Genomic DNA, 13,438 nt, shown 5'->3' on the forward strand with positions numbered 1-13,438 from the left:
AGGGCCTCATTAAGCCCTGTTGTGGAATTAAAGGAAAATTGATGTCCAGATACAGTGGATTGGGATAATAATGATTAACAAACTGGACTTGTACCTGGAAGGCTGTGGGTTCAGATCCCAGGGCTGATAGTGTTGTACCCATAAGCAATGCACCTAAATTGTTCAATTAAAATACCCAACAATTTTCGTTTGCAGTAGATGCAAATGTAAGTTGCTCTGGATAACATTGTCAGTCAAAAAATGAGTTTGATACATTTCAGGCTATAGTTTTGAGTAAGGTTAGAGGACCCTTTTGACGTCTGTCAAAACAATGATTAAATTTGAGCTGGTGTTATTGATGTACCTGACAATGGTATTTTTGTCTTACCTTCATCTTTTGGGGGCTAGTGTTTGGTTTCCATGTAACGTCAGGTCTAACAATAGCCACTACCCCCACATCAGTCCCATTACCTAGATTCAAACTGACGTCTGTCTGAACTGTCAAACTGCATTAATTTGAGTATTTAAAACGCAGCTTCAACATTTTCAGATAGACCAGTTTCACGGTTCTTCTAACCCTACCTCAGCCCTTGCCAGCTTAGTCTTTTCAGTACGCGGCCTTAAATCCCATGTAAACTCGCGGTGCAAGAGCCAAATTAATATTTTAGAACATCGGCAGGGCACTGCGGAACGAGCTGCCGATAACAGGGCAGCCAGCAGATCAGTGCACCTGTCTATCAGGTGGTTGCCGTGATTACATGCTCAGGCGGAAATCTGTTCCTCCTGTGCTCCCTTCTTCCGCCACTGCTTTCTCATGCGGAGCTGATATTTAATATTTTGATATTTCTAATTTAAGTAGTTCAGGTGGGTAGCTACGTCAGCATGCGTAGGCTGCAAAGGAACAAGTAATAGGTTTATTCCATGCTGAAAAAAAGACGAAAGAAAACACAACGTTTCGGCCGTTGAGCCTTCTTCAGGTGTGAGAAAGACTGCCTCCGACTGCCTTGTCCTCGTGTTCCTTGCATTGTGCCTGTGTAGGCTTTGCTCTGGGTTCTCGACCATCACTTTGCTCTGACCTGGTCTCCTGAATTTACCCCTCGTGCTTTCGAATTGTGATCTACTCGGTCCGAACTTCGCTTTGTTTCTGAGCGCGACTCTGAACTCCTTTTACCTGCTTGTTATCACCGAGGGAAGCTTGTTTACCGGGCCTGCCTGTGCTCGGACGGTGCGGTGGCTCTGTGGCTGGAAGGTTGCCGGTTCAAATCCCGCAGCCGGCAGAGGAATCCTACTCCGTTGGGCCCCTGAGCAAGGCCCTTAACCCCAAGTGCTCCAGGGGCGCCGTATAAATGGCTGACCCTGCGCTCTGACCCCAAGCTTCTCTCCCTGTCTGTGTGTCTCATGGAGAGCAAGCTGGGGTATGTGAAAAGACAAATTCCTAAAACAAGAAAATTGTATATGGCCAATAAAGTGATCAGATCTTATACTCTTATCTTGCCTGCTTTGTACTGAACTTGGGTTCTTCACACAACCCATGGACGCTACTTAACCCAAGTACAAGCACAGTGACATTGCAAACAGCGGTTTAAATATTTTTGGTCCATACCAAATTGAAGTGTAAACATTACCCAGACAGGCATCAAATATGTCAACACTTGTAACTTACAACTAAGAATGCTACTTTACTGTTTAATTGAATCCACTTTTTACTGCAGTTTAACACTGTTCTTTAGTGGAAAAAGATCTAGCATTTTTCTAAGGCTAGAGATTTTGAAGTTGTCTTTGCGTTTATTTTTTAAAAACTTCTAAATGGCACATTGCCAGTCTTTAATTTTGAGATACAGCTGGAAATGAAGGATGATATGCACAGATATAAAAAGTATAGATTGGGAGGAGGAGTTTTGTTTGTTTTTTGCCAAATTAAATTGTCATTAAAATAAACAGAACAATAAGAGAAATGAAAGTACATATTTGAAATAAGAAACTTGCCGATTCAGAAGCAGCATTTTTTTTAATTATTCAGTAGTCTTTTTGCTTTTTGTCAGGCCTAAACTCTGCATGTGTGATGAATTCTTAATAAGAAATGTGCTTTTAAAATAAATAAAAAAAAGTGAGGCTTCTGCTTGATGTATAATTTACACTTTGGTTGTTTTCCTTAATCTTATTTTCTGCAGTTATTTGAACCCAAAATATGTTTTCCAATTAAAAGCAATTTGTTAAAAATGCTTAAATGTTTTCAGTGGTCCAGTCTAACTCCTGCTTCTCTGAAGGAGCAGAGTAATAGTGTTTAAGAGACTCAGGGCCCATCCGCTAGGACACTCCATTCTGTGATGGGGGATTGAAATAAAGTGAAGAAAAACGCCACCTGTACAGTATGTGTCCTCCTACATTGCGGAGGCGGAGCAGTGGCTCTGTGGCTAAGGATCTGCGCCTGTGGCTGGAAGGTTGCTGGTTCAAATCCCGCGGCCGGCAGAGGAATCCTACAGCTGTATAAATGGCCGACCCTGCGCTCTGACCCCAAGCTTCTCTCCCTGTCTGTGTGTCTCATGGAGAGCAAGTCAGGTTTGTGAAAAGACAAATTCCTACTGCAAGAAATTGTCTATGGCCAGTAAAGTGATCTTGTGTCTCTTTATCTCCTTTTACCTTTTCTGCAGATCTCTTCTGAAACCACACAGCTGTTGACGAGTGTGGGAGCAGGACGTCAGTACTGCACACTGTTACTTTTCAGAACCACTCTCACTTGAGCTGAGCCTATAGTCTGCGAGCCCTCATAACCACATTTCTTTTTGCCTTTTTTTTTTTGTCTGCGAGGAGACACAGGCCAGCACTTTGCATAAATAAATAAAGCTGGAATCCATTAATTCCTCTGGTTGAAGCTGCTAATGTTTAAAAAATGCTGTAATGGGGAGGGGTTTTATGTACACCCTGTAGGTGTATTGAATTTTTTTCAGTCCCTTATATATGCTTGTGTTTTCTCAGAGCCAAGTTATTGACCTTTTACTTTTTCGGTGCGTCTGTTCTCTCTGAATTGTCAATGCAGCGGTGATGATCAGGAAATGGGCACCACACCTGCCTGTCTAACTGAGAGGTGGACCTCAAGGAGAAAAAAAAGAAGAAGAAACGACTCATAAAGTTTCAATTCTGCTTCACCAGATGAAATATTTATTGCATTGTCGCCTGTTCTTTATCGCCAAAACATTACTGCGTTTTTTGTTTGATTCATTGCGTCGTTGAGAATTGCTTTGGGAAATTTAAAGACTCTCTCCTTAGGTCAACATTACCAAGCTACAGAGTTAAGAGTTATTTGTCGCGCTAAGCAACACATGAAAATGAGTGCAGGGCAGATATTTAAACATTTAGTGGCAGACCATGGCTTGTAATTAATACAGCGTGTGGATGCAGCACTCATTGAAATAGCTCATCCATTTTGATAATCGTTTTAGGAGATTGGGTTTGTATAAATTAGATGGCAGATTATCTTCTTTGTTTCTCAAAGAGTGGTTGTGAATACCACGGTGTATTTGAACAGATGGCATCCTCATGTTTTAGATCTACAGAATGACCGAATCACGTTCAACAGCAACTCTGAAATTGACTTTATTTTCTTTTTCTGCTTTCTTCTGCTCTTTTAAATAGCACTAAAATATGATCAGAAGTTCCATAGGTAAACCGTACTGGGAATAAAGTTAACTCTTCAGATTTTTGAGTTTCTAGAACAAAGCACAGGCATGACACAGGAAGAGATTGCTTGGCATCCTTTATTTGAACAGTTTGACAACGCTTTCGCCACATTGAGCTCGCACTCGAGACATGCAGCAAATTTTTAAAAAGACAAAGTGGCGAAGCTGTGACTGACGGCGTTTTCTTTTTTTTTGTTGTTGCTGTTGTTGTTTAGCTCCGTCTCCTAGAAAGGATATGTCCTGTTTATTTTAGGCACCAATGGGTACTCAACTGTCCAGGGGAAGGGGGTGACAGGGCTTTGGAAATGAAAAATATGGTGCCTACAAGATCTGAAAATTGATCTTTTTGCTCTGCTTCCATTTCTCTATGGATCGGTACATTATTCTTCTGGGGTGTAATACAGTACAGGGCGAGCGTCCGAGACAAGCCCGTATTAAATGAAAAGCAAATGACAAATAATGCTGCCTTAAGAACTTCTGTTTCTTCTCAGTACATTTTGATTAATCATTTGGTTAAGGAGAAGTTGTTTCAAGATGTTTTGCTGCTTATTACAGTATGTCATTTAATGAATAATGAATTTTTTTTGTTTGTTTATGGTACATCTCCTTTGGTAAAACCCTTCGGATGTGTCCTGGATGTTTCTGTGCTGTTATTGTAACACATTATCCTGACTAATACGAGCCAGTGAAAGGCACTTCAGCGCTCTCCTGTTGTTTGACGAGCGGCGCTGCTCAGATGGCTGAGGAGTTAATGCCGGGTTTTGCTCTTACAGGTTTGATGCCAGGTGATGAATGGCGCGGGGGAGTTACCCGTCCGATTGAGTACAGGCGAAGCCAGAGGATTGCGATTAGGCCTTCAGCGGAACCATCCGAGGACGGGATGGCAGGCACTCCATCAAAAATTAACCGGGAAAATGACTTTGCGGTTAGTACGGGCACCCACCGGATTTAATTACTTGTTTGTTTAAAGCTGTTTTCCACTGAGCCGTGCGTACGAATGAGGCTGCAGAGCACAGAAGGCACAGCAGCGTGCCTGAAATAAAAACCTCCCGGTACGCTCCGAGACACGCCGAGCTTTGCCAGTTTATTAGAACCCAGCGTGATGTCATCCATCATCCTGGCATCCTCCTCCTGCGAGCTGCCTTTTGAGGCCCAGCTCTCAGCTTCACTGGGGGAGCCTTCCAGTGTCTGTGTTCAGTCACTGCCAGCCTTCAGCAAGGCAGGCTCTTAATGGAGAAGCCTTTCAGATGAATGTTGTTAATCCCAGCATTACTGCTCATTAACGAACACATCCTTTCACATGGAGTTGTTACTGGGAGTCGGAAAGGGCATTAAAAGATCAGTCGGAAATTTATCATGGAGCTGACTCGGATATGAAAAACTGTGCAGCGATGCCATGCAGCTGTCTTATTCAGCACCACATAATGGAAATGTTTATTAGCTACTATAATTATAGAACTGCAGGATCACTTTTTCAAATCAAGTCCTTGGAAAAGTAGAAGTGCAATAAAGGTGCGGTATGAATTCCATCCACGTCATGATTGCGTAGGAATATTTTAAAAATTGCGGCGTTCTGGGGTTTCGTGTGGTTCGGCCTTGCAATTCCAAAAACGGTTTCTTTTTAGCACAGGGTTTGCTCGTGGGGGTGATGTGCAACATGCAGGACTCCCTCCATGGCACATTTCTAGCCCATCCAGCATTAGGGTCTCATCATAAATTCCAAGGCCGTCAGGCACAGATAATCTCAGAAGTAAATTTGAGTACCCAAGGTTTTTCAGTCAAAGATGGGTAATTTAACACTTTCGCGGCCAAGATAAAGTAAAGCAGGGAGAAGAAGCAGTTTCCTGTCTTTGAAACTATTGGATTCAACAGGGGGCGACCTAAGAAAGGTTCCAAAACAGAGCTGGCCACTTGGCTGATTTGACCTGTGTGGTAGAGAGTAGCTTAATGGTCCATGGGTTTCATCTGTTGCTTTTTTGAAGGAAGCCAGGGTATCGACTTCCACCACATGGCCGGATAGCTTGTTCCACACTCCCACCATCCTTTATCCAGCAGCCATATCACTCTGCAACTCATAACTGGCAACCCACTGAAGCTCAGCAGGTGTGAGCCTGACCAGTACGTCCGGCGTTCTGGCCAAATTTGCCAGTGGCCTTTACCAGTCATGGCCTCCTAATAATCCCCCTCTATGAATTGGCTTCATCACTCTGCTCTCCTCCCCACTGATAGCTGATGTGTGGTGAGCGTTCTGGCACACTACGGCTGCCATCACATCATCCAGGTGGATGTTGCACACTGGTGGTGGTGGAGGGGAGTCCCCATTACCTGTAAAGCGCTTTGAGTGGAGCGTCCAGAAAAACGCTATATAAGTGTAAGCAATTATTATTATTATAATTATAATTTATGTAAAGAAGTCCTTCCTGTTTCCCAGTTTTCTTGACAATGACATAAGCGCCCCCGCACACCGCTGCCTTCAGTGGAGTGTGTGTGCTATGTCAATGTCTTATTCTCGCCCTGTAGCTGAATACACGCACACACCATTCTAAAGGAATTGCAGCCTTTACAATACTGTCCCAGCCAGCAACAGTGCAAGAAAATGGTCTTAGTACTATTTTTATTATAGTCTTTTACCCTATTGTTGGTATTTTAAATGTGCAAGATTTGGTCTGTTGTTTGCTCTCACTGCTTGATTGTTTGTTTGGTATTAAATATAGGTTGTCCTCCCAGAGATCTGGGGTTTGTCCTCACGAACTGCTTATTTCAAAAGCAGTTTGACCTCAAAACCTTACAGCAGCAATTTATATACCAAGGAATGAGTCAGAATCCGATAAACACAAACAGAAAAACATTCTAGTGAGCTAGGGGGAAGCAGCAATATTAAACAGTTTACTGCTTCTTTGTGAATTTTATCAGCTTGCTTGCTCTCCTAGATGCATCTTTTATTTGTGCCGTAAATTTTGGAATTCTCAGTTGGTGTTCTTTGTCTGTATGGTTGCCTATAAGATAGAAAGAGGTGAGGCACAGCCAGAGGAGCTGAAGAATGAGTGGACAGAGTGGTATAGTAGGTAGGTTTACCGAAAGTTATAATAATAAACATATCACCCCTGCATCTTACTGCTTCAGTATGCACTTCAGTGTGCAAAAAAAAACTTACATTTAATAATAAAACAGAATAATCTTGATCTGTTAATTAACCGCTGTAATTGGTCCAAAGGAAAAAGAATGCAGCAACAAGAATAACCTGTAGACTGGAAGTTCACGTTCAACTAGTTTCTTAACCTACATGGATTAGAGTTTTTTCCAATTTTCCAAGCCCACAGCAGAATGATACATAATGCTTTCAGCAGGATTGGGGCCCAGCTGAGTTGAAATTGAAGAACATGACATCCCTTTAACTGTAATGAAAAGCCCTGTAGAATAAGGGCCAGGCAGCTGTCCCTGATAAGATGAAGCTAAGCAAATTGCAGTCTTCTTTTGATTAGTAAAGTGCCTTCTTATTTTGTCTTCTTATGCCCTGACAAGTGCAGATCTGTGGGTGCTTGCAATTCCTGTGAATAACAAAGAAACTATTATCTCTTGCACATTAAGTGAAATGATATACCTTGCAAACCTAAGATTGATCCATTAATAGCTATTTGCGGGATTTTTTTTTAAACAAAATGTTCTCTAAATGTCTCTATTAGGTGCTTTTTGGGATTTAGTAGAGTGTTGCATATAGTAACATTTATGGGGTCTTCCATTAAAACTTACTTCACAGGCTTAAGTGCAAGATGCTTATACAGCATTGAATTCTGTCATGTTTATATTACTTGTGACAGATTGAACAGACATTTAGAGAAGTTCACTTGATTGATTTGAGGCTCTGCAAGAAAAACCTGTATATCCTGAAATCAGACCTTCCTAAGGACCTTCCATCTCCCTAAGACAGTGCCCCTGTGTTTTTATCTTGTGCTGACCGTTCTGATATCAATAGCAGTGATGGAGAAGAACAGAGCATATACTGTATGCTACAGTATGAGTAGAGTGAGTGGATTTCGATGACATTCCTCATAAAGATTCATTCTCAAATTGCATTTGTGGAAATGCATGTGTTTGAATTATTTTTTTTAAGAATGTTATTGGATAGATACAGGTACCTGGACAGTACCCTCCAGGTGGGTAATTGGAATTGGAAAAGTACCACAAGGATATACACTAGGGCTGCTGCTCTTCTTAATAAGTATCAATGATATACAGTAGATTCCAGCATAGTTAGGACACAAATTAAATTTGCAGGTCACCCCAAAATTGAGGGATCAGAAAACATTGTAGAAACAGAAAAAACAATTCAGAAAGATTTAGGGTGAATTCTGCCTGGGTGCATAAATGGCAGATGACATGCAATGTGGCGTGCAGAGTAGTACATGCAGATGAGCAAAAACTGTAAATAAACCGTTGGAGACATTTTTTCAGCTTCCCCTTAAAAGACAGGAGTCTGTCTCAGAAGTTAAAAGAAGATTTTATTTCATGCGCATGGGAGTGAAACACACAGAGATGCTCGGTGTATTTTTTTCAAAGTAATTTAACTAGAACAGTCCTTCAATTTTTTTTTTCTGTTATCTATCACACTTCCCTGTGTTTACAAGATTGGCAGTGTTCCAAAATCACGAACATCTTCCTATCTCCCTGTTTGCTCAAGATAACGTCTTTTAATACAATTGGTTACTTAGGTTCGTAGCACGCATTCCTATAAAACGGCATAGAATTACATAGTAGCCCTGGTGTCCAGCAAACCAGCTCTGAATGCCCACCTTATAAAATATTGCATCTTCTTCAGGAAAGGTGTGTACAAAGTTCACAGAGTCCCTCGCAACTATACTGTAGAATGGAAAACTGAGCTTGAAGATGCTACCCATCTCGTTTTCAAGCTCAAGACAAGGCGAGCAAGTGGGAAAGCCACACTGAAGATTAGGTGGATGGTCGGAAGTGTAGTATTCGAATCAGGGGATGTTGTGTTAAAATCACTTAATTAGCACATGTTGTACAGTAGTAAGTTTTTGTACTTGTATGATTTTGCTACCCTGGAATCAGTCCAGATATGAGTGACCAGGTTAATTCCTGGGCTACTTGCACGCTAAAAAAACAAAACCATTTTAGCCTCAAACAGACAACTGTACGCAGGGATCTGATTAAGGAGTTCAGAATCTTCAAAGCTTAACCCACTGGGCTTCTTCACAATCAACAATGAAACATCAGCCAGTAGACATGAAAGGTGACTACACTGAAGTGATTGTTAAGCTGAAGAGAGGAGGGAATTCTTCACACACAGAGGGTGGTGGGAGTCTGGAACAAGCTACACGTTGTTGAAGCTGATCCCAGCTGAGCTGGCGTTTGATGAACCAGGTATGAGAAACACTTGGATCATTAAAACCCTACCAATCAAAAGAGCTAGATGGGCTAAATGTCTTTCTCTGTCTTGCAACATTTATGAGGGATTGTTTACAAAATCCTCACGTCCTTTCGTTGCGTTGTTCAAGCTTTAGAAAAGCGAGCTTTTTGATCTTTCTAAAAGAATCTCCCTTTTGCTGTCGAATCAGCTTGTCCGTCTTTGTGAACACTGTATATAAATATATCTAAACGTACATTATCTCTCTGTCAGAGTGATAACAAAAAGCCTGTATACCCTCAGGGGGCTGTAGGAGAGGCAGCTATCACCATCATAACCGTTTCTAGGCTTGTTTGCATGTTGCATCAAACCACAAGATGGTAATGATAGGATACTTACTACAGTGACATGGAAAGCGCTTGTTACAGAGGCTCACAAACCCAGCACAGCAATGCAGGGTATAGCTTTCTCGAGGTGGCAAGCGGAATGCTAACAAGCAAAGCACAATGGCTTTATTGTGTTTGCCTGGCTCTTAACACAGGACTAAGAAGCGCCAATTTAGCGGTGCCTGCTGAAAAGTTTCAGCGTCTCCTATTAGTGCGCTTGGGTAGTCCAGCTCCTGCTGGATCGCAAAAGGGCCCCCTGCCCTCTCAATTATCTGTACATTTATCGGGCAGGGCGCTCTCCTCCTTACCCCACATGCTTTTTTTTGGGGGGCCTTTTCTACGTTTTATGACAACTGCACAATAGTTTGCTGTCTGTGAGGTTTGCATGTGTGCGGTGAAGAGGAGGGGCAGTACTGTTCTTTCTGGGGACACGTGAAAGCCGAGCTGTTTATCTTTTAATGCCAGGACACAATCCTTTCAAGCCCTGCCCAGTAAGTGTGGTTGGTTTGCTAAAAATGTCTGCAGACAAGAAGCAGAATGGCAATATTTTACAATTATGTAATTTACATAGAGTTCCAATATTTTGGAGAACACTTAGGGTACATTCCTGAGTTGCGTAGTAGTGTCCTACTCTTGTTGTTTTTTCAGCCTATTGTGAGTGTGACATATCCCGGGCTATCCATAAAATTAGCTGATGTCAACTATTGGCTGCACCCTTGTAAATAAACCTTTTCTATTTAAATTAACCACATCTACAGAGACTGAGGTAAACAGTTGACAGCTATTTCAATGAGGATTAAAATATTTTTTTGCAGAGGGCAATCGTTATTATTAGCAATAATTAGTTCTGTTTTTTTTGCAGTTTGCAGATAATCTGTAAGTTATATAAGGTGACAATAGTTGCTTATTCTTATTATTAGAGCTGATTTGATATACAACTAAATATTTGAATAACCTTGTTTTTCACTAATAGCAACAAGACGTGATGTGCAATTTATTATATGTGTTGATTGTTATTAATGACACTGGAATACTTTTTAGAAGGAAACAAAAATTGACACTGCTTTAGCCTAACAGCTATATTATAAGAGTCACTTGAAAATATATCCATGGTTTCCTGCAGTTGTATACCGGCCAGACTCTCACTCGCCTGGCCACACAAATGCACAAATGCCAAAAAGATTTACAAGGATTCACACTGAAAAATCGTTCCGCAAATCATGTGCCAGCCAGCAGCCGCAATGGCACATAACTGCACAGAAGTGGGCATTAGTCTCAAGCACTGGGACCAAATCTCACCGTCTCGCTTCTTGGACTGGAAACTGCACCCATTTGCATCAAGTCTTTGTGGATTAAACCAAAAACTAAAGTAATGAGCACAACATTTTGAAACTGTTGTAGAATTGTGCAATTCCGTTCCTAGTAAGCGTTAATTAGCCAATGCGTTGTTTTTTTTTTGTATCTGAATAAAAGTAACCATCAATACAAATAGTATGCATTTGCAATTTTTAACAGAAAAAATCCCACATGAGGGTTTTGCTCCCTTGAGAGCTACAGTATGTTGTAATTCTGGCTGCTGAATCATCGGGGCCACAAATACTGTGTCTCTTCGCTGCAAAGCTGGTGAGAAACAACATTTCTTGAGAATAATAAATGGAGGGGAAGCCACTTAATTTTCAAAGAAAACAAAAAAAGACATGACCTCAATGAGTGCAAAGTAATGAACGACTCCTCCAAGGCAAAACGAGCAAATGAATGTGTTTCAAGCACAAAGCTACTCCTCATGCAGGGTCAGGGGTTGCTTACATCTTTGATTAACCCTATATAACCCGACTAGTTATCGTGGCCAACTAACGTCTTGTTCAGGTTAATATTGTTTAACTACAATAAAAAGATACTGTAGCTAGTTAGTTTCGAACCTTTCCGAGACTTTCCTAGTTCAGTGGATTCAAATAAATGAATGGAATTTCATTTAATATTGTGGGTAGCTTATTTTGCGACTTTAAAAGCCAAAGCATTTTTGCACAACAAAATTTAGTTCATTTGAACCAGGAATGTATCAGAGTGATAAATCCTCTGGAAGGGAGTGCTTGTGTTATTTGCTGAGTGAATTAAAGTAGGTGTTGTGCATGTGACTGAGACTGTGCCTCTGTGGCTAGAATTTATAGTGCAGTATTTGTATTCTTGATTTTAACCAATCAATAATTAGCTGGGAGGAATTTAATCCTTCTGTCTGGACCCGCGTGGAGATTACTTTGATCTTGGGAGAATTTTCCAGATTACCCCCCGAATTAATCAGCAGGAAATTTGCGATGCCAAAGTACAAGGAGACAGCGGAGAAAAGCACACAAAAAAAACAAGCACCGACACAGTACCTCCTGTTATTTATTTTGCTGTTTTTGTGCTTTCTCGGCCAGTTTGCGCGCTGTCGGGGAGAAAGGCGGGGCATGGGTGCCATGCGAGACGAGCCAGTGGCTCTCTCGAAACCAAGCGGAATTATCCCCGAATAACTCGCTCGGCTGAACAAGAGCGGCGCAGAACAAATTAAGATGATAGACATTATTTTACACTGTTCCTTTCAGTGCTGTTGCCCCCCCCGGCGCTTGAGGGCTCCACTTGGTGAGAATCTGGCTGAATTGATAATAAACGCCACACACATCTAACAGAACGTGCCAAGTCGCCATTTCTGAACATCGAACACAAGGAAACGCATTTCCCATTGAATGGGAAAAGGGGGGAAAACAAAAGGAGAAGGACAGGGACGAAAATGCTTTCCTTTGGAGGGGGGGACGGTGCTTTCTTACTCCAAATGGCCGTGTGATCTGCTATTTAATGTAAAGGATTAAAAGCTCGAATGGAATTTCAGCTTATTTCAACTTATTCCATCGGTGACCTTGAATTAATAGATATTAGTAAGTTAACATCCGAAGACTGTAAGGAGAACCCAGAGTATCCGTGTCCTTCCATCTATAATCCTATTCGGTCTTTAAAAAATTCCACGGCGCAAAGTCAGTTATTAGTGAAAAAATACATAGGTTGAGTTAAGGATAAAATTCTTTTTACTTAGGAGAGGAGAGCATGTAGCTCACCTCGCTTGCCATTGGCTGAAATAAGTCGGCTTCCAACAACCAGGGAATTCCGTTCCCTACTCCCACAACTCTTTGCGCAAAGAAGGACTTCCGGGTTTCAGTTTTTATTGTGAGGTGAAATACTTTAGACAACATCGTTTTTCTTCAATGTTTTCTTGAAAGGGTGGATGTTCTCCATGTATTTTACATCTATTTTGCGAAATACTGTATGTGTATTACAAAAGATACAGCTTTCAAAGATAACGGTAATAGTAATAATACTTCTTACAATAACTCAGATAACCTGTTGCTTTTACCTTAAAATATATTCTGTATTGATTCTTTAAGTATAATTAAATAGGTCTGTTAACTATGATTGACTGAACCACTCCTAAGTACCGCCAATTATAGTACATTAAAACACAATGATCCTCCCACTAGTTCAGGTCCTGCCAATCACAGCCCTTTGAAACGCAAAGCTCCACCCACACGTTTAGGTCCAGACGATTGCCGATTTTCTCCCCTTATCGTTACTTAAACCTGAAGAAAGAGGAATGCCAGCAACGCGTGTTACTCTCACACACCCCTCTCTGGGTTAAGACAAGACATGGCAATTAAAATATTTGAATCAGATGGGGAATTGTGTTTGTATAAAAATATAAATGAGTGTCAGTTTGGGTTGTTTTCCTCCTTTCTGCACACACCTTTGTCTGTGATGACTCATGCAACAGGATTCAGGTTTGTTTTCGTGTGTCCTGCTTGTTTCTGAGGTCTCAGCTGTTTTGCCGCGCTGCCTCACTCTCCAAGGACGCAGAGTCTCTCCCAAAACTTCAGGGTCCAATCAGCTCAGTTTCAAAATGGTGATTTCAGCGTCGCTGCTCAGGTGCCATGTTGAGGGGAAGATAAACTGCGTTTTACTTCAGTTGTAAAGCAGTAATTATGTCAGGAAGGAGTAACTGGGAG

Source organism: Atractosteus spatula, chromosome 22 (assembly GCF_055471065.1).
Source record: "Atractosteus spatula isolate fAtrSpa1 chromosome 22, fAtrSpa1.hap1, whole genome shotgun sequence".
In the NCBI taxonomy this organism is placed as follows: Eukaryota; Metazoa; Chordata; class Actinopteri; order Semionotiformes; family Lepisosteidae; genus Atractosteus; species Atractosteus spatula.